Below are 22,542 nucleotides of genomic sequence, written 5' to 3' on the forward strand. Positions count from 1 at the left end.
TCACTGCATGACCCAGGGTGGATTGTATGGTATGTCTGCACTGCAGATATCCCAGCTGTACAATAGATAAAACAGGATGTTAAAAGATAAATTAGCATTAATAAAAGCTTTTGGCAGCTGCAATGGTAAAATCCTGAAAGCAGAAGTGCAGATGTATAACAGTTCATGAAGGTTACAGGCACAGCAAGGTGGTCAGCCAAACACCACAGAGCCTCCGTTCTACCTGGGCTTTTAAGCTGGTGCCTCTGACAGAGATGTGAGGCAGCTCCAGGGATATCAGGATGAGTGCACACACACACAGAGGCATGTGCATGTGTGCCTCTGTACACACTTCAGATTGCAAGTGGGAGATTCTCCAAGAAACGTTGTTGTGACCCTGTGCACCATCTTGTTCTATGCTGAGACTTCTGATCTGCAGGTCAGTGCCAGTGAGCTGCAGATGTTCCCATGCCTGTCACCCTAGGAAAGATAACTCTGATCTAGGAATGGCCCCCACAAGTTTTTTTCCTACCTACAACTGATAGAAAAATCCTCTTATCAGACATACATGCACAAAGACATCACCTCAGTGTGCAGTCCCAGATGCTCTGCACCTAATACAGCCTCAGTCCAACACTTCTGTTTCACCACACATATCTTGCACACTTACACATTTTTACAGTTCAAAAAAACACAGTGATACCTTTACCAGAGCATTGGGGGTGGCAGGCACACCTGTATGATGCTGAGAGTGGCGGGAAGGGTGATTTTCTGGTAGTCCTGGAGAGAGACTGATATAGCTTTAGGAAGAGGGAACTGTCATGTCAGCTGTTTTAAAACCTGTCAGGTTTAAACACATTCTTCCCCTGGTCATTGGCATTTTGGTTATTAAAAGAGCTTAGTGGATAACATGTGGGCAAAGTTAGAAAAGTGGTGCATGGAGCTGACGTAATATCCAGCATCAGGCAAAGTCCTGTGCTTGTAAAGCCCATTCCAAGGAGGGCTGCGGCACTGCAGTTTCTGCAGCCCAAATCCTGAGCTCGCTGCTGGTGTCCACGCGCAGGGCATGGGCAGGCTGATGGAAACAACCTTTACTCGGCCCAGGAGGAGCCCCGCGCCAGCCCATGGGAAATGGTGAGCGCAGGGGTGCACCTGAAGGCCTGCCTCTCTGGGGAGCAGGCACCAAGGGGTGCTGGTGGGGGCACCTGCCTCCAGCGGGATCCAGAGCGCAACTGTGCTCCCCAGCATGGGGCCAGCAGGCGTTGCTCTGAGGGGCTCTTGCAGCTGAGTCCCCAGCGTGCTGGAGTGCCACGTGGTGTCCAGCAGCCCCATGGCTATCAGTCCTGACCGAGGAGGGGACAGAAAGGTCTTGGCAGCTCAGAGCTCGGGGTTTAGAAGACCAGGGAAGAAGAGCAAGGGATGGCTGAGGCCTCTCCCAGGGCACGAGGGCTGGGGGTTTTCTCCCATCAGGTTGGGGAGGGAGGTCTGGTCTCCCATTCCCAGGGAAGCTGTAACTTCTGCACTGTAAAGGCAGCATCCTCTGGCAGCAGCAGCTTAAGTATTAAAAAGCTGCTGTTGCTTTTCTGTGGGGCCCTGCTCTCAGTGGTATGCAGCAAGCCTGTCTTATGCAGTGCTATCAGGCTGGGACAAAGTGCCCTCAGGACGTCCCAGGGGCTATATGGACAGTTTAGCTGAGTGTACTAGGCTAGATCCCTGACTTTGGCGACTGAAAATCTTTGACTTCCCAGTGGTCAATGACAAAGCCAGTCTTCTCAGTAGAGCTCTTCTGGGTTTTTGCTGTTGTGTTGTTTAGGATGTGGACCCAGCTGTGTAACAGGCAGGAGGCACACGGCAGGCAGCTCTGGGCATGCAGTGAGCTGAGGGAAGGTCTAGTTTGAAAGGGAAGTAGCCACTGAGCTGATGTGTCTCCAGGTGTGGACAGTCATTCAGCAGTGCTTTGGCGATTGAACTTAGTGCCAGTAGGTCCCCATAAACCATTGTTAGAAACCTAAATTCTTTTCTTGAAAGTGGTCCAAATCTCAGAAAAGGGTTGTGAAGCAGGGCATAGCAATGGAGAGGCTTTTATCCAGATGGCTTTTGAATATCTCCACGGATGGAGACTTCATAACAGCTCCAGGAAACCTGTGCCAGTTCCTGGTCACCATCACAGTGAAAAAGTGTTTCCTGATTTTCAGAGGGAACCTCCTGTGTTTCTGTTTTTGCTCACTGTTTCTTGTCCTGTCACTGGGCACCACTGAAAAAGCCTTGCTCCATCCTCTTTGCACCCTTCCCTCAGGTATTTATAGACATTGGTGAGATCCCCCTGAGCCTTCTCTTCTCCAGGCGGAATGGTCCCAGCTCTCTCAGCCTTTCCTCATAGGAGAGATGCTACAGTCCCTCAGTCATCTTAGTGGCTCTTTGCTGGACTCTCTCCAGTAGCTCTATATCTCTGTTATACTGGGGATCCCAGAACTGGACACAGCCCTCCAAGTGTGGCCTAACCAGTGCTGAGACAAGGGGAAGGATCACCTCCCTCAACCTGTTGGCAATGCTTCTCTTAATACAACTCAGGACACCATTCACCCTCTTTGTGGCAAGAGCAAATTGCTGGCTCATGTTCAACTTGGTGTCCACCAGGACCCTCAGGTCCTTTTTTGCATGGCTGCTTTCCAGCTGGTCTGCACCCAACAGATACTGGTGCATGGGGTTGTTCCTCCCTAGGTGCACGGTTTTGCTCTTCGTTTGCACTATCGGACCCAGTATTGACCTCTGGGTTTTGCCTTAGTACCCAGTTGTACACTATCCTTAAGAGAGAAAACACTTTATGTTAAGTGGGCCCTAGGAATTGCAGAATCACAAAGACTTCAAGCCTTACTGCCATGTTTACCAGTATTGCTAATTAACTAAATTGTGTGCTAAGACTGTGACATTAAAGCAAAGCAACTAAAGAAGTGCACAGGCACCTCTACATTCCCCCAGTAAACTCCATGCTTTGCATGCAAACAGGGTTATTCCTACAGGTTCAACATAATGTCCACAGAGGCAAGAATACATATGCTGGCTTTGAGACCAAAGCATTTGCCATCACCTTCAGGGACATGGACTTCACTATCTCAAATATTAGACTATCTAGGTCACTGAAGCTAGTCTGTGCTTGATCCTTGGAGGAGAATCTGGATGGTAGGACTACCAGCCAGCAGGATCTTGTTCTAATAATGGTTCTGGCCCACTCTAACTGAAGCTGTTTTCAATATGGGGCCATAACAGCCATGTGGAAATAGACATCCTGAAGGTCGAGGGGTAGGAGCTTGTGACCCCATTCAGCAGAACTAGCATCATTATCTTGAAGGTGTGAATCTGGCATCTTTCCTATCACCAGAAAGAATCTCTCCATTCCTGGGCACAAAGAAACGTCAGCTATAGAGCTCTTCCACTGAAACGGGAAGGGGCAGGTTCCCTGACCCCAGAATCAACAGGGAAGAAATTCTGTCAGTCTATTCTCCATGGTCTGAGACTGCAGACCTTGGTCTCTGATAGTCCAGGCATGCTATCGCTATCCTATTCCTTAGGAGGGAAAACAACCTTGCGTACAGAGGAACGATACAGGATTTACACAAGAGAACTCAGAAAACTGCAGACAATCACATCCTACAAGGAAGACTAGGAATGCTGCCTGGTTTCCCAGGCAGGAAAATCTGTAGAGGGGCTGCAGAACATATTGTCCCATCTAACCCTGCATCAAGTGTTGGAGGAGGTCCTATTTTGGCCGAAGATTTTTATGCTCATGTGCAAATCCACAGTGTGAATATATATGCTGGCTTAAGTTCAGAGAAGAAGAAACTGTTGTTAGTGTGGATCCCTAATTTGAATTTCTGTGCCCATCAGAAGTATTAGCCTATGTCTACATTAATAGTTCTGTATTAGTACTTCAGTACCGGTATAAGTCCCAACGTTAGCATAATGTGACTATGGGTATGTGAGCTTTGCTTGGTATCTTGGGGTGAAACCCCTGAAAGGTACTTGGTATTAATCATTCAAGACTCTGAAGGATTACTGAAATCTACAAAAACTCTCCAGAATCTTGTATATGGAGATGTGGCCCTCATGCTAAGAATAATTTGCATACTGAGTTCAGCTAAAACTTATATACTTTACATTAAATAATACTGGCTTCACCATGAAGCAGCATTTATAGATGACACCAAGCGTGTCTGCTTACTTTTCTGTCAGCTGCACTGCAATACAAAAATAATCCTGGTGGCTTAGACCAGCAGGGGTGAAGGGGCTTGACTGAATTCAGCATTAAACAGTCCAGTGCCATTCAAACTGAATATCAAGGCTATTCTAGCAACTCCTCTGGAAGAATCAGCATTAGAAAAACTCTTTCAGAGAGTCAGAATAAGAAGATAAAATGTTAAAACATTGACTACTTTCACTGGAAAACTCTAAATTCGGATCAATTTCCCTTTTTCCCCTTTTGCATTAACTAAATAAAACATGGAAAACAAGAACTTCTCATTCAGTGTTTTCAGTAGATGTTTTCAAAATATCTTTTTGAAGGAAATTATGAGCTAAAGCAATGGCAGGTGTAATAGCACGTGTTGTGAACACAGGTATGAATTCAGTGAATGTCTACAGGCGAAAGATACCAAACTATTGGACTAAGTTTGTGGAGGCTGGAAGAGAAGGCAGGAGAAACTGCAAAAAAGTTTGGGAGAATAACCCAGTGTTCAGTGTTTTAGTGTATGACATAAAGCTCAGAAAAGAAAAGTGAAGTGTTTGGTCAGCTGGCATAAGCATCCCTCAAAAGGCTTCTAAGCTACTGAGCATCTGCTTTGGATTTGTTTTAAATTATAATGCTCATCTATCCGACCCGGGTATCACTTATACGACACTGGCATAGCGGCTTCTTACAAAGAAGCAGTCTCTAATCTGAAGTAGATGATCCAGATTTCACTGTAGTTTAACTCCGTAGATGGCAGGAAGTTACACCAGGGAAAACTCTGCCCTGTTTCCTGTATCCAGGCGCCAAGGAAAAATCTCCCCAGGAAGGAATCTCAATGCACAAAGAAGAATGCAACGTTTCCTGCCAGCCATTAATTTTCTGTCAATCCTATTTCTATTTATGCAGGGCTAGACTCCATTGGGAGCAGAAGCAAAGCACAGCACAGTTAAAAGAGAAGAGGCAGGCTGAAAGCCATTTCTGGATACAGACTCTCCTGCACAGCAATGCAGTGTCGGCAAGGTGCACATTCCCCACAGAGGAGAAAGGATTCAGTTGTGCTGAAAATAGATCCTTCTTGAGACAGAGATCAGGCAGTTGCCTCCCATTCTGCCAGCCCTTAAGATGTGTATTTTCTTCTCCTGATCCCTGTGGTTAGCTGAGAGACAAGGAGTGAGAAGGCATTTTTTAGCTAAGCAGCACAGCCAGACTGAAGCAGGGAAATGGAAGTGCTGTATGTTGGCTAGTGGGAACCTCCGTCTCATGCATGTTCAGGGTTATCAAGCTCACGAATTGGAAACATGAGAATGTACCTGTCTGGCAGGAGGTTTTGCAGCAGGAAAAGGAATCTTTTACTGTAGTCTGGTGACACCCAACCTTTCACCCTGCGAACTATTCTCAGGCCCTAACTAGAACAGACCGCTCTCCAAGAGGAAGGACTTTGGGGTTATGATGGATATGAATATGAGTGCTCTCACTGCAAACAGGACAATCCAAGTACCGTGTAGTGTTAGAAGTGTAGTCAGCTGATTGTAGGAAGCTATTATCCTTTTTGCTTGACACTGGTGAGTCCTCATTTGAAATGGTTTGTTCAGTTTTAGGCTCCCCAGTTCAAAAGGGATGTGAACTAGTGAGAGAGGGTCTGGCAGAAGGCTAGTGAGATGACCAAGGGCCTAGAAAACTTGTTCTATGAAGATAGTTTGAGGGCATGTTTAATCTGAGGAAAAAAGGGCTAATGTACATGAGGGGCACTTACAAAGACAATGTGCCAATCTTTTTTCATGACTAGTAGACAATGTAACAAGGGGCAATGACCACAAATTGTGGCTTGAAAGTCTCCAGTTAGACATTAAGAAAATTCTTGACTACTGGGTAACGCAGAAATGGCACATGCTACCCAAAGAGGTTGTGGAGCCTCTGTCCAAAAAGCTTAGCTAATCAAAGCCATGACTGATCTGGCAGTAGATCTGCTTGAAGTTGGAGACTGAACTAAAGACCTCCAGATGTTACTTTGCAACAGCATTTCTGTGGCTTTAATGTAGAGCTTCCCTCTATCCATCCAAAATGCTCAAAGTTAAGCAGAGAGGGTATCTGCAGCTTCATGTCTTATGCTAAGAAACAGAAATTTTCCTGAAGTCCTGAAAAGCAGCTTTTCTCCAGTGGACCACTGGGCATGAATCTTTGATCTCACTGCACTGTTGGACACAGTTAATCCCATGCAACTTGTCAAAGCATATCCCTCTAGAGTACCAATTCCAGAATACCGCTTCTCAAGTATGTCATCTGGAAACATCCTCAGAAGCAGTAGGCTTCGGTAGCACTCAGTCCTTGAAAAACAGCATGACATGCAGGCAGAGTCAAGAGCTGTGGAGCTAACTGGGGCAGCAAAGTGCATCACGTCAGAAAGAAGTTCCACCAAGTGAGGAGCATCAGGGCAGGCAGAGTACAGGAGAGTCCTCTTCTTATCACAGGATGGACACATTCACAGTGGTAATTGCATGCTGGTAAGCATTTCCCCAGCCCTGTTACAGGAATTTAGGGATCTGGTACAAACCTTTTTTAATTCTGAGTCACTGGGTACGATTTGTCAGAAAATATGTGTATGATATAGCGAACAGCAGCTAACATTACCACTGTGTATTATTTCTGACCATAACATAACATTAAAGGAAACAAGATTATGCAATGTCCTTGCCAATGGCAAGGCGGGGTTTGACTGGATGATCTTTAAAGGTCCCTTCCAACCCAAACCGTTCTGTGACTCTGTGTGATTCTGTGAATGACTGTACTGGATCAAAGGAACATGTAGAATCTCACACTTGAGACATTTCTCAATCTCCCCAGATACCCACCCTCCGCATGATGTCCCACCCACGTGATGAAGCCTTCTAGAGCCCAAACCACCTCAAATTGGTGAAAAATGTTGTGACTGAAGCAAAACCAAATAAGGCATACATGGGAAACTACTGAAACATCAATATATTTTCTGCATCACTGCCAATAATGAGACACAGAAGCACAAACATGTTCCTACTATCTCTGTATGAAGCCTAAGAAGCCTTTGGCTTTCTCAGGTCTCAGTGACCTACTTCTCATGGAGCCTGTAATGCTCATGGGATATAGCACACATTCCCTTTAACAGGGACCCCTTTGCACACCCGGCTAGTGAGCCCTGGGAGTCTGGAGAGAACCCAGAGCTGCTCAGTTTCTGCTCCGGTAGGAAACCTCCTCCTGTGGGTCGACAGCCTGGAGAGCAGGCTCAGGTGCCTGCTCAGACAGCAATGTCTCCTGTGCTTGGGGACAGGTCAGTTCAGATGCTTCTCCTCAGGTGGGTGGGGTCCCTGATGCCCCGACCAGGAATTGGGAGGTGCTCAGGACCACAGGAGGGGCTGGGAATGTCTGCATGGATGTGCTGCTCCTCTGAGCACAGATCAGTGCTAAGGCGAAATGAAGTCAGCCCTGCATATGGTAGGTAATTACTGGTGAGTACGCTGCCCTGCTTCAACCTAATCAACTTGCTGGGTGACTGGTCTCCAGATCCTCATAAAACATTGTAAATATTCCACAACATAGAATTTATATACATCTGTTCAGTTTTTATATACACATCAATGCTTGATGTGTTACCAACTGTCTCTAAACACTACGTCACACAGCTGACAGACTTGGTGACAAGTAATTTTGCTTGGACATGCTTCTGAAGTTAGGTTCTTCTCATTTATAATGACCAAGTATGACCTGGTGTTGAGAAATTCAAAGATTTTTGTCCATCTGCTGCATCTCTTACTTATTTTCAAAGGAATTAACATATATTCCCTCAAAATCTCCAGAGGAAGAACATCCTGCCTAGTCACTAGTACAAAAGAAACTGGTTGCACAGCAAACCCATTCAAAACAGACACCAGTTTCGCTTTCTTTTTTTTCATTTGACAAAACTCCCTCAGATAGGCCTATAACACTAGGATGCTTCCTAGGTAAAAACAGTTTGATGCTCTTTCAGGCTATCTTCTCCCTTGCATTGCTACCTGTTACCTGATAAACAGCACTTGAGGAAAGAGGATTTTTAATAATTTTGATGCCAGGCATTGGCACCAGCCTGTTCCTGCAGAGGGAGGTGGAAGTGGCTGAGCTTGAACAGATAAGTGTAGGAAGATCGCTGACTTTCCAGGCTTGTAGCTGCTGGGACGGATGGGGAAAAGCTGTGGCTGTGGTTTCTGGGAGCAGCTATTTAGCACTACCCACGGCTCCAGTATGCTTTCCTGCAGTAGTAATGTGGCCTTGCAGAGCTCTGGCATAAGCAAAGTCGTTTTGCTGTGATCATTATGTGATTATTATCCGCTGCTTCTGAACACTGCTGGCTACAGGAGGCTTTTCTTAAACAGTAGGGTTTTGTTTTACTCCCTTCCTTCCCTTTTCCCAGGTCTTCAGAGAACTTTACTCCTAAATAATTTGCTTTTCCAGCTGATATACAAAACTTAACCTCAGCCCATTTAAGAGGGTATGAAACAGCAGCTGTGTATCCATCTCCCAGATGAAAACAATGGGGATCTGTAAGGCTTGCTCAGCTGTGAGAAAGCCAGAGTAGAAAAAAAACATCATGCAGAGATAGTTTCATAAATTTGAGAATAAGCAGACAGCCATATCAGCCTAGAGCAAAGGTCCAGCTGTTATTTTGTGCCTGAGTGTACATTGGATGCTTGGTGAAAATCCAATTTTATAATATTATGTAAGCATATCATCTTCCCACCTGGTTGTTGCTTTCCCACAGTGAAAGATCATAGTCTGGACAGCTTATCTCTCCAGTGCTCCCATCAATTTTGTCATTTTTCTCTGTACTCTTCCTAATTGCACAGGCCAAAACTGCAGAAAGCAGGTAGCCTGTTAGAGTGATTTCTGTTTTTTCTCAGTTGATCCTGATAATTCCTGATACTCTGTTTGCCTTTTGTGGCCACCAGTGAGCACTGACTTGATATTTGGAGGCAACCATTATTATGGTAGCCTTCCTATCTCCTAATTCTGGTCCTCCTTTCAGAGACTGAATTTCTATAGGGTTTGGTCTATGTATGGCTCAGAGTCATCGTATGGACAGAGAAGTTGATGTTCTGTTTCGTCTGCATAAAGGGTTTTTACGACTGATGATTATAGTGTCTGCCTTACAAGGATGACATCTTTCTTAGTGGCTTTCAGCCAAATGATAGTGAGTGAGACTCAAGCGTGGCACAGCCGAGCTAACAGAGCAATGGGGAGACAGGTAAAGCAGCAAACTTTTATTTGGGGGCAAGCAACTCTTCACTGAGTACCAGAGTTGTGCCATTACTCAGACTCCTCATGTTCCCAGCAAACATCAGCGGAAGAGCTGACCGAGGAGGTGACATTCAGGATGCCCTTTCTATCACCCACCAAAGCAGCTGAGGAGCTCCTGTTTCAGAGCAGGGGAGTGGGGTGGGCAGGCTAAGACGCCTCTGGGTAAGACAAAGAAAAAAGAGAGCAAGTGGCAAAAGGGGGAGGGAAGGAAAATCAGGATTAGGTGCACAATATTAGCACTAGCAACAACTGTATCCTAAAAAAGAGAGCAATGAGGCGATATCTTCCTCGGCTGACGCTCATCTGTGACAGATGCACAAACTCCACTTTTGGGCAGATTTCAGTGCTAAAAATGAAAATATACTGGTATGGAATTTGAATAAACCTGTTCACTTTAAGCATTGGGCTTTTCAAGGTTAAGACAGCCCACTGGATTACTGTAGGATTTTCTGAGTGCTAAAGTCACTGCAGTGAAGTTACCAACAGGAAACATAGCAGAATTTTCTAGTGACATTTTCTGAACTCTTTATGTTGCTGAAAAGTTCCCTTTCAATTCTCAAGAAATTTTTCAACAACCTCATTATTTTATGTTGGCAGGTAGATTTCCTTGGTGGTCAGCCTAAACATTTCCTCAGTTGCTCTCTGCATCCATCTGAGATGCAGAGGGAAGGATACAGGTCCCTGCCCCCTTGAAGGGCAAATCAGTTGTGTAAAGCAGAACAGCTCCAGCAGGAGACCACGATGTGCCACCAATAGCCAGCAGCCAGGGTGTTTTACATCTCAGTCAAGAGTGGAGCCTGAAAAAATACATGCTAAATCTGCTGCAGCTCAAGATGTAGTGTCACCTTCACTCCATAGCTGCTTTGCTGAGCAACGCAGATGTGTGTTGCCTTCCTTCCAAATCAGTCCCTCAGGTCCCTCAAAGCACCTGCTTCTCCCTGAGAATTGCCTCCAGGTGGACAGTATCTTGCAGGGTGCCTCGTAAGGTCTCACAGCAGACTCGTCCCATGCTCCCACACTGCTGTCTGCTTTACTGCTAAGCCTGGCCTTCACCTCTCTGGGCTCCAATCCCAAAGCCTTCATGATGTGCTGACATCGGGGATGTGCTGCTGGTAAGGGGGTGGGTGTGAGGGGAGGCAGGGCCTGTAAGACCACACTTGTGAGACCCTAACAGCAAGGCTCAGATGATTCCTCCTCTCCTGGCGTTCCTCACAGGAGCTTACAGTGCAAACTGTTGAATTTGACTTCACTGACAAAGAGTTTCTGAAGGGGAGTGTTTCCAACCATTTGCTCTACACTTACTGGAAGGCTGCATTTGAGCTCAGGAGATCGCTGGCTGTCCATATGGGACAGCAGCTCTATATAAGCCCATCAGCTGCATCTATTTTAAACTTTCTCTCAGAGATGTTCGTTTATGGCCACTATGGACTGATGTTTTTCTCAAGGCCTTTGCACAAGCCCGTATCAGGTGACAGGCAGCCTCACTCCACAGATAGAGTGTCAATGCAAAATGACCCTCATTTTCCATAAAGCAGTGAGTAATTAATCTTCCTCACATCAGTGTCCCACTTTGATCCTGATAATCCAGCAGGCTTTATAGTAGTGGCTGTCAGTGGGGATTTTTTCCAAGCTTCTGCTCCTTCTGCATACATCCTACTGCAGCTCAGAACCACTAATTTGTCCCTTTCCCCATTATGTTTCTACCCCCTCCTCCCAGGACAGGTAGGAGCAGCTAGTACCGCTCAGAGGTTCTTAGCTTCTGCTCCTATCTCCTCCTCCACTTCTGGGTTGGTTGATTTTTTCCTTGGAAGACTCTTCAGAAAACATATGCATGCTTGGTAGCCACAGAATGACAAGCTAAGTCCCTATGGGGTGGGCCACAGCTGCAGCTGACAACTTGGGCCACTCTGCAACATCCCCAACCCCTTACCTACTGCCAAAGAGAGCAGAAGCTCCTGGAGCCGGTGCACCTCCACCTGGGCTGCCTTCCCTGCCTGGGGAGCAGGCTGGGGCAGCTGAGGTCTGGCCACGTTTAGGGACTTCCAGACCCCTTCCAGACCCCAGCTAGTAGTCCCTGAAGTCTTCAATCCTCTGGTAGGTATATCTTTGCACTGCCTCCTCCCAATACAGTTTGTGCTCCTCGGTTTAGGAAATGCTGCCTGAGGACGTTTTCTTCTCTGCAGCGCAGCCAGCTGCCCACAGCATGGTGCGCAGGCATGAGCGATAAGCCATGTGCCCTGTGCAATAGTAATGAAACTGCATACCGCTTTACTTTACAGATTAAACAGAGTAAATTATTTCTTAAAAATTAAAATTAAGCTTTATGAAGCTCTGTTGAGGTGGGCTATGAGTTAGACTCTGATTTGCAGATTATCATTGTAGTATTTCCCACCAGTTTCCCCTCAGATTTCTCCTGACCTTTCTTCCCCAAACGTGATCCTGAGTTGTCATTTCTTCCACCCCCACATCCTCTACCATCTTACCACTTACCCATTTTCCTCACACTCATCCATCTCACTTTCCTCCTCCCAGACTTCTCCCTTCACTCCCCAGCACAATTTCAACCCCACCTCAGCACTGTGTTCACTCTTACTTCCACTCTCTCTCACTTACCAGCTTACTAATTTTTTCTGCAACAAGAGTCACACGAAGGTGAGTTCAGCTGCCCGTATCACAATGCACTGGAGCCCCAGTTCTGTATTTGATCTGAACATGTTCATGGGCTGCTCCTGCTCTACTTGGCTGAGAGAGGGGACATGGCTTTCTGCAACACTGCTGGTTCTGGAGCAAGCTTGGAGCAAGCCCTGCCTCTGCCTTCCTCACTAGGGAAGGGATTCATGGATTTGGGCCTCTTACTGATAGCAAAAATTGGCTTTCAGGTACACAGGCATTCCTTTCTTTTACTGGTTTACAAGAGAAGTGACACCCCCATCCACCCCAATCTGAGCCCCAACTGACCACTGGAAGTACCTGGGCAGCTGCTGTGTTCCCCACGGGACAGCACGTCCCAGGAGGGCAAGGCAAGCACCCAGGCGCTGGGGTGGCACATCTCATTGCATGGACTTCAAAGGGTCCACGCTTGATTGATCCTCTTACCAGGGAGAGCACGCTCGGGCCTGCTTCTGATTTTTAACATTTCAGCTGAGAAAGGAGCTGTGCCAGAGCAAGTCTCCCTGGGGCAAGAATAGCATCTGCCGTCTTAGGACACAACACAGTTGTCCAGCCCCTACATGGCAGCACGTTGTGCTGAGATTTAGAAGGCAACCTACCCGCTGAGGAATGTCTTCGAGAGCTATTAGTGGAAGCGTATCATCCACACAAACAGGCGTGACCCCGTGCAGGAGTCTTGCAAGAGCAGGGCTATTTTGAGCTTTTGGCGTTGAGGATGAAGGGAGACAAATGACGGGCTGATCCTCCTGGCACGGGCAACCTCCAAAGCTCTCTGCGGCCTTGTCTCCTCCTCTGGGAATGACTCTCGTGAAGGCCGCTGGGCAACTTGGTGGGACCTCAGAGTGCAGGAGGCGAGGGCCGGGAGGGAGATGTGAATTTGCCAGGGACACAAGGCCGGACTCCAGAACCATCAGCGCCGCCCAGCCCTGCTTATGGCAAGTCCTACCTGAGGGCGAGCACCTGTCCCTGAGCTTAGGGCACACAGCTGCCTGCTTTGTTTTCAACCACTTCCCTGAGAGCTAGAGAGATACTAGCGGGGATGTCACTGCATGCAAGTGAAACACAAATCCTTTGCAACCAGAAGAGTATTCACCTCTTGCTGCCTGAAGCTCTATTTCTGAGTGGTTTTTTTGGCATCATGGATGTTTTAGAGGCCCCTTTTCCTCTTCCCAGCCATCATAAATCCCCTCCCTGACTTATTCCCATCCTTGTAACATCCTCTTTCTTTTTCTGCTATGGATTTGTTTAACTCAAATTTATTTTTATGTCTCGTTTATTTTTTATTTCTGTTTCAATTTCATTGCTTTGCGAAAACCAGACCTGCACATTAAGCTCTATGGGGGAAAAAAAAACTGTCCCAGAAAAGTTTTCCAACTGGGTCAACTGGCCAAGTCATTCTCCCTCAGGACTCCACATTCAGTTGAACCGATGCACAGGAGCAGCGTTAGCAGGCAGGAACAAGTGGTCACGGGATTGAATGTGTATTAATTAGTGTATAAAATGCTGTCACTAAATGCAATCCCTCACCCTTAGGGGATGGATCTGATGCTAGCTCTTGGAAGAAGGCCCCTTGGCACAGTCCCAGCCTCCTGAGCCATTCCCAGGAATGTCTAGCACTCCTGCAGATGAAGATTCAATTGGTTCAGCTGGCAGACCAGAGGCACTACTATTCATTCATGGGCAAGTTATTTTTCCAGCAGCCTAATAAGTTAAACTGATTCCTCCTACAACCCCCAGCAGTCTGGCTTTGCCAGGCACCTCTACGCTAGTTGGGCATCCCCTTGTGTCTATCACAAGACAGTAGCACTGGGTGTGGGCAGTGTGAACAGCCCCTCCTCATCTGCTCACCTAAAGATGAGGCTGGTGGTAAAGAGAAAGGCTTTTCTCCCCCATCTTGGTGCCATGTGATGAGGCTCAGGTTCCTACAGAGCAGCCTTGCTGGGTGAAGACTCAGCCAGGATCTTAAAACCTTCTCCCTGGTGTAGCAGGCTGTGTGATGGGGATGTCGGACAGGGCTGTGTGCTCTTCTGAGGCTGTCTAGCAGTGGAGTGCTCCCATTCATGCTGCCCTGAACCATCACCGCTCAGCACGGGCTAAGCTTCCTTGCAGTAACTCAAGCTGTGAAGCTTTGTGACCAGGGCCATGCATTTCTTTCAATTTGTTTTATTCTTATTGCATGAAATTGGCAGTACACAAAGCAGACCACAGGCTTTCCACAGAGCTGCATTGCTACCAGCAGGCCTTGAGCCCGGTTCTGTAGTCGTGCTCTTAGGATCCTCAACTCCAAACTAGCCCGACCGACCTACACGCATGGCATTTTATGCCAGTACAGGCACCGTGGTCTCCAGATACATTCAGCCTGGGACTCAAGCCAGGCTCCCCCACTTGCCATTCAATGAACTTCATCATGAGTCAGCATTTAAGCAAAAGTTAGTTCCCTTTTTTGAAATGGGAGAGAGCTCCACTGCCAGCAGAAAGGAGCTGGGGGTATGAGGGTAGTGATTATCCTGCTAAAGCCACATCCCTGCAGAGCCCCATTCCCCAGGTACTGCCCAGTCTGCTGTGCACTGTGCTTGAGTAGGTGGGAAAGAGTCTCAGAAGACCAGGGACTTATGTAGCTGGGGCAAGAGCAATTAAAAAACTTAGTACCAAAAGCAGGAAAGAGGGATGGGAGGATTACATGACATATCCAAGCTGATGCCTGGATACTTTGGAATGACAGTCCCTTGACCAGGGTTGCTAGACTTTTCTAGCAGGTATTAATTTCCCATTGATTTTGCACAGCTACTTCTAAGCAAATGGTCACTTGGGAGGACCATGGGAATGTTATCAGGATATGCAGGGGTACAACAAGGAAGGCCAAGGCCCTCTTGGAACTAAGACTTGGAAGTTTTACTTTTACTTGGAAATAAAAGAGAACAAGAAGGTTTCTTCAAGTATATCACAGAATCACAGAGTCATTAAGGTTGGGCCCAGGCTATTAATATATGACTCCATGACTGGTGTCACCAGTCAACACAATTTCATGGTTTTTGATAATGGGATGGTCTACACAGCACCTGGCTTGCTAGCATCAGATGGGATTAACCTTTCTCAAAGAGGGGAAGAGGATCTCTGCTTGCAATATGGCGGGGCTTATTGACAGGGCTTTAAACTAGACTCAGTGGGGGAGGGGGATGACATCAGGCTTACCCATGACAATCTGTGGGATGATGTGCCAAGGTTAGAGGGACAGCATGCTAATGAGGCCCCTCAACTTCTTCACTGGCAAAAGACCTCAAAGGAAGTAGGGGGTGTTCCTCTAAGAGAGTGACATGGCTGACAGCGCAGCTGAAGTGCCTCTACACCAATGCATACAGCATGGGCAACACACAGGAGGAGCTGAAAGCCACCGTGCTGCTAGAAAGCTATGACCTGGTTGCCATTACTGAAACTTGGTGGGATGAATCCCATGACTGGAGTGCGGCTACCAATGGCTACAGGCATTCACAAGGGACAGGAGAGGAAGGAAGGGCAGAAGCATTGCTCTCTACATCAGGAAATGCATAGAGTGTGAAGAGCTGTCTCTGAAGAATAGCCACAAGCAGGTCGAAAGCTCATGGGTAAGAATCAGGGACTGAGGCAACAACGGGAACCTTGTGGTTGGTATCTGTTACAGGCCACCCGAACAATGGGAGTCTGTTGGTGAAGCCTCCTCACTCCAGCTACAGGAGGCATCGCGCTCACAGGCTCTCGTCCTGCTGCGGGGCTCCAAGCACCCCAACATCTGCTGGAAAAGTAGCACAGCAGGCGGTAGGCAATCCAGGAGACTCCTGGAGTGCATGGAGGATAACTTCCTAAGTCAGGTAACAGACAGCCCTACTAGAGCAGATGCCATACTGGACCTGTTGGTCATCAGTGCAAGGGACCTAATTGGTGAGATCAAGACTGGAGGCAGCCTGGGCTGCAGTGATCATGCACTGGCGGAGTTTGCAGTCCTGAGGGATATGGAGCAGGCAAAGAGTGAAGTCAGGAACCTGAAGTTTAGGAAAGCAAAATTCCAGCTCTTCAAGGAGTTACTCAATAAGACCCCCTGGGAAACTGCCCTCAGGGACAAGGGAGCAGAACACAGCTGGCAGATCTTTAAGGACGCTTTCCATAGACCACAAGAGCTCTTGATCCCCAGGTGTAAGAAATAGGAAAGGAAGGCAAGAGACCAGCATGGCTGAGTGGAGACCTGTGGGGCAAACTAGAGGGCAAGAAGGAAACGCACAGGCAGGGGAAGCAGGGACAGGGATCCTGGGATGAGTACAGGGACGCTGCCCAGTTGTGGATGGGTGGGGTTAGGAAGGCCAAGGCACGGCTGGAGGTGAACTTGGCAAGCGATGCAAAGAATAATCAGAAGGGCTTCTACAGGTATGTCAGCCAGAAAAGGAAGGTCAGAGAAAGCGAACCCGCCTTGATGAGCAAGACTGGCAAGTTGTTAGCAACAGAGGAGCAGAAGGCTGAGGTACCCAATGGCTTGTTTGCTGCAGTCTTCACTTGAGGGGATGGACTGCAAGATGGGGACTGGAGGAGCAAAGTCCCTCCCACTGTAAGAGAAGATCAGGTTTCAGACCACCTGAGTAAACTGAACATGCACAAGTCTGTGGGACCTGACAAAATGCATCATAGACTCCTGAGGGAATTGGCTGATGTAGCTGCTAAGGCACTGTCCATGATGCGTGAAAAGTCCTGGCAGTCAGGTGAAGTCCCTGCAGACTGGAAAAAGGGAAACATTGCACCCATTTTTAAAAACAGTAGCAAGGAGGACCCTGGGAACTACTGACCATCAGCCTCATGTCTGTCCCTGGGAAGACCATGGAGCAGATCCTCCTAGAAGCTGTGCTAAGGCACATGGAGGACAGGGAGGTGATTGGAGACAGCCAGCATGACTTCACCAAGGGCGAGTCCTGCCTGACCAACCGAGTGGCCTTCTGTGATGGAGTGACCACATCAGTGGACAAGGGAAGAGCTACCGATGATGTCTATCTGGACTGCTGTAAGGCCTTTGACACGGTTCCCCACAACATCTTTCTCTCTAAATTGGAGAGATAGGGATTTGATGGGTGGGCTGTTGGGTGGATGAGGAATTTATTGGATGGTCACATGCAGAGAGTAGAGGTCAATGGGTCAATGTCCAGATGGAGACTGGTGACGAGCGGTGTCCCTCAGGGGTATATACTGGGTCCAGTACTCTTTAAAATCTTCATCAGTGCCACAGACAGTGGGATCGAGTGCACTCTCAGCAGGTTCACAGAATCACAGAATAGAATCATAGAATCATTAAGTTTGGAAAGGACCTCTAAGATCATCAAGTCCAACCATCAACCCAACACCACCATGCCCACTAAACCATGTCCCAAAGAGCCATGTCTACATGTTTTTTGAACACTTCCAGTGATGGTGACTCCACCACTTCCCTGTGCAGCCTCTTCCAATGCTTGACCACTCTCTCAGTAAAGAAATTTTTCCTAATCTCCAATCTAAACCTCCCCTGGTGCAACTTGAGGCCATTTCCTCTCATTCTGTCACTAGTTACTTGGGAGAAGAGATAACACCCACCTCATTGCAAACCCCTTTCAGGTAGTTGTAGAGAGCGATAAGGTCTCCCCTCAGCCTCCTCTTCTCCAGACTGAATAACCCCAGTTCCCTCAAACGCTCCTCACAAGACTTGTGCTCCAGACCCCTCACCAGCTTCACTGCCCTTCTCTGGACACGCTCCAGCACTCCATGTCCTTCTTGTAGTGAGGGGCCCAACACTGAACACAGGATTCGAGGTGCGGCCTCACCAGTGCCGAGTACAGGGGCACGATCACTTCCCTGCTCCTGCTGGCCACACTAGTGTTGTGGATGGCACTAGTAGGCCAGGATGCTGTTGGCCTTCTTAGCCACCTGGGCACACTGCTGGCTCATGTTCAGCTGGCTCTCAGCCAGCATCCCCAGATACTTTTCCACCGGGCAGCTGTCCAGCCACTCCTCCCCAAGCCTGTAGCGTTGCATGGGGTTGTTGTGACCCAAGTGCACGACCCGGCACTTGGCCTTGTTAAGCCTCATACAATTGACCTCGGCTCATCAATCCAGCCTGTCCAGATCCCTCTGCAGAGCCTTCCTGCCCTCCAGCAGATCAACACTCCCACCCAACTTGGTGTCATCTGCAAGTTTACTGGGGGAGCACTCGATCCCCTCATCCAGATTATTGATAAGGATATTAAATGAGACTGGCCCCACAACAGAGCCCTGGGGGACACCACTTGTGACTGGTCAACAGCTGGATTTAACTCGCTCTCTGGGCTTGGCTGTCCAGCCGGTTCTTTACCCAGCGAAGAGTACACCTGTCTAAGCCACCAGCTTCTCTGGGAGAATGCTGTGGGAGATAGTGTCAAAGGCTTTACTAAAGTCCAGGTAGAAAACATCCACAGCCTTTCCCTCATCCACTAGGTGGATCACCAGGTCATAGAAGGAGATCGGATTGGTCAAGCAGTACCTGCCTTTCATGAACCCATGCTGGCTGGACCTGATTCCTTGGTTGTCCTGCACATGCCCTTTGAGTGTGCTCAAGATGAACTGCTCCATAATCTTCCCAGGTACTGACATCAGGCTGTAGTTCCCCAGATCCTCCTTCTGGCCCTTCCCGTAGATGGGCATCACATTGGCAAGCCTCCAGTCGTCTGGGAGCTCCCCTGTTAACCAAAACTGCTGATAAATGGTGGAGAGTGGCTTGGCAAGATCTTCCGCCAGCTCCCTCGCTACTCTTGGGTGGATCTCATCTGGCCCATAGACTTGTGGGTGTCCAGGTGGCATAGCAGTTTGTTAACTGCTTCTTCCTGGATTATGGGGGGATTATTGTGCTCTCCATCCCTGTCTTCCAGTTCAGGGGGCTGAATACCCTGCGGATACCTGGTCTGGTTATTAAAGACTGAAGCAAAGAAGGCATTAAGTACCTCAGCCTTTTCCTCATCCTTGGTGACAGTGTTCCCCAGTGCATCTAGTCAAGGATGGAGATTCTACTTGGCTCTCTTTTTATTGTTAATATATTTGGAAAAACATTTTTTATTATCCCTTACGACCACGGCCAGAACTCAATCAAGTTCTAGCTGGGCTTTTGCCTTTCTAATTTTCTCTCTGCATGACCTAATGAGATCCCTGTACTCTTCTTGAGTTGCCTGCCCCTTCTTCCAAAGCTGGTAAACTCTCCTTTTTCTCCTGAGTCCCAGCAAAAGCTCCCTGTTCAGCCAAGCCAGTCGTCTTCCCTGCCAGCTCTTCTTAGACACATGGGGACCCCCTGCTCCTGCACCTTTAAGATTTCCTTCTTGAAGAATGTCCAAGCTTCCTGGACCCCTTTGCCCTTCAGGACGGTCTCCCAAGGGACTCTCTCAACCAGTGACCTGAACAGGCCAAAGTCTGCTCTCCGGAAGTCCATGGTGGTGGTTTTGCTGACCCCTCTTGTTACTTCATCTACCAGGGGAGGTGCCCCGCTTGACATGCTGTTTATGAATAGAGAAGGACTGGTGGGACATGTGGTGGTCAGAGGCTGTCTTGAGCTTAGTGACCATGACATGATAGAATTCTCAACTAGAGAGTAGGCTAAAGAACTCAAACTGAGCTTGTGCTTGTGAATAACAGAAGGGCCCAAGCAGCAGGGAGAACTATCAGTGACAAGAGAAACATCTGTGCTAGAAAATTCATTGCCATCAGCTTTTGCTAGAATGAATGAAAAACCAGACACTTTTTGAAGTGTGTGTACATTGTGTTTCTACTGGGGGCCAGAGGAGAGTGATGGGGGAGGTGGGGCTTGGACCAAATGAGCTCCAGAGATCCCTTCCACCTTCAACCATTCAGTGATAAGTGGAAAATAGAGAAATATTAGAGGCCTTTGATCTCTTAGAATCCAAGCAATGATGGACTGCTCTGTCAGTTGGCTTTGCTGTGTTCTGCAGGCATGACAGTGTCTTTGCCAACCTGGGGAGCCATGCCACACCACCTTAGTTTCTGTAGTGGTTCCTAGCTGGTACCTGTGGCACTGAACTCTCAAAGTTTTTGCTCTCAAACTGAGAAACCATTTGTAGCTCATGCAGCCTGAACTAGGGATGTGAATCTCCAGACTATCTGATGCAAGGAAGTGATGTACTAATGGGCTGCAACAGGGGACTGTTCATTTGGACAAGGCTGTGTTCAGCAGTGGATCCCATCTATAGCACAGCTCTACCTCCTTTTCTGCACACTGAAGTATTAATCCCAGGTCAGGTGAGCCAGATGTGTCTGGCACGTATGATCTCAGTGCAAAGGGGTACAGTGCAGTGCTACAAATGAGTGAATTGTTGACCTGGTGTGGTGGCAACCAAGTGATTAAGGCTGATGATTATTTTGTGGTAATGGAAGAAACGGGTCTGCCATCCAGCAGGAGCGGCCCATACATAGGTAATGTTGGACCAGCAAGGATTAGGCAGAGACATTGACCATGATGGTACGGCCATCCTGACTCTTTGCCAAGGAGCATGAGTGCACTGGATGAGAAGGAATAGAAAAAATTGGGGGTCTAGTAGGGAGCCATGGTGAAACCTTCAAAGGTATCATGGGAGGGACAAGTATTGTTGGTTTTATTAACTTCTTTGCAGTAGAAAACTGAGAAAGAGGTGACGCCCATCTCTTTTTCAGACAGGAGTGACAGAACATCTTGGGTTTCTCCTCTCCCATCCTTGTTACTGACAGCAAAAGCAGGCCAGACTGCTTCCTGGGTGCTGGTATGGCTGTGTCCTGGAGCCAGGTAAGGTGAGATCCATTTGGATATACCTTTCTTAGGCACGCAGACATGAAGAGGTCAGCTGGAACTTTCCAGCAGTGTCAACATCCTATTTGACCCAGCACTTAGTGCTGTGCACAAATTCATCTTCTCAGAGCACTGGGATGTCTGCACAAAGGTATGCCATTCACTCTCTAGCCCTTACTGTGCTGCCAGGTATGTCTCCTCAGCAGTCTTCACCAGTGCCAAAATATCCAGGCTTTCTCACTACCCAAGATCCTGCAGTTTCAACTATACCACACATACACCACAAAGTAGCTGAACACACATTTCTCTTTGGGAAACACCAAGCAGAATTATGGTGCCCAGTACCACTGGTGAGATAAGCTTCCAGCAGCTACTCAGATTTTGCTGCTAACATTACAGACCATTTGATAACTATTTCCAATGTAACAAGCATGTGAGACACCTAAATTCAAGTTCTCATCTGCTCAGAGCTGTAACACTGCATAGCTCAGAAGTGGGACAACTTTCTGAAGTGTGGTTTGACTACAAGCAGATGAGAAATACTTGATTTTTAATCCATGCAGATGGCTGTAGCTCACAGGCTGGACCAGTCTTGTTCTCCCATGCAGCGATACAGCAGTGAAACTAAGCATGAAAGCTGTAATGTTGTTCCCATTGCATGTTTCACATACCACATCTGCTCACACAGTAGTTTATCCTTAGCTTCATTTAACAAGGTCAGGATATCTGCTTTCAAGCAGAAGGTATGGAGGAAGTCTTGTCAAACGCCTAGATTTTAAGTCTGGACAAAATTGCTCAAACACGATCATAGCAGCAATCAGACAGTTTTGACTATGCTTAATTTAGAAAGAATATGACTCTCATCTGAACATCAACATTTGGAGCATCTGAAGTTGCAGATATCTACTTTATTAACACTGGTACAGCAGCAGAATGACAGAAAATGCTTATGTCCATAAGCCAATGGAAGAATACTTCCTATCAGTGTAGCTCTAGCTATTTCAAATCCACAGCTGGAAAGATATTTTCTGTAAGTTCTGGTTATCCCAGAGGAAACTCATTTTTCACTTCCTAACATCACCTGAAAAGGAGAGGCTTTGTTTAGTTCACACATGTCAAGATGAGACTTTTGGTCCCTAAAATCATCTACCTCAATGCACCATCCAGCTAGGATGTACAAGTGGAGGCCAGGTCAACGTAGCAGTGTCTGTAACCCTCAAGACCACACATCATCAAATGTCATGCTGTCGAATTGATGGGTTGAAATGGAGAAACATATCTGTTGGCTTTTCTGAAGTGCTACTTTACTGTTGCAGTGCTTAAACAAACCACACCACCACCCTCTGGGATAAGGAGTATCCCAGCATTTCCAAAGTGAATATAAAGCATGGAAAGAAGTAAAAGGATGTATTGATCCATTGGATCTACTAAAATTTTTGGCATTACAGTGCTTAGTCTTTAGGCCTTCCAGAGCAGAATCCAGAACTCATGCCAGGTGCCCAGACTCTGTTTATACTGTACAGTATCATGCACCTCAAAGTAGGATCTAAAATAATAGCCTATTGCAGAGTTGCCCATA

Source organism: Phaethon aethereus (genome assembly GCF_964289735.1).
Source record: "Phaethon aethereus genome assembly, chromosome: 18".
NCBI classification, from domain to species: Eukaryota; Metazoa; Chordata; class Aves; order Phaethontiformes; family Phaethontidae; genus Phaethon; species Phaethon aethereus.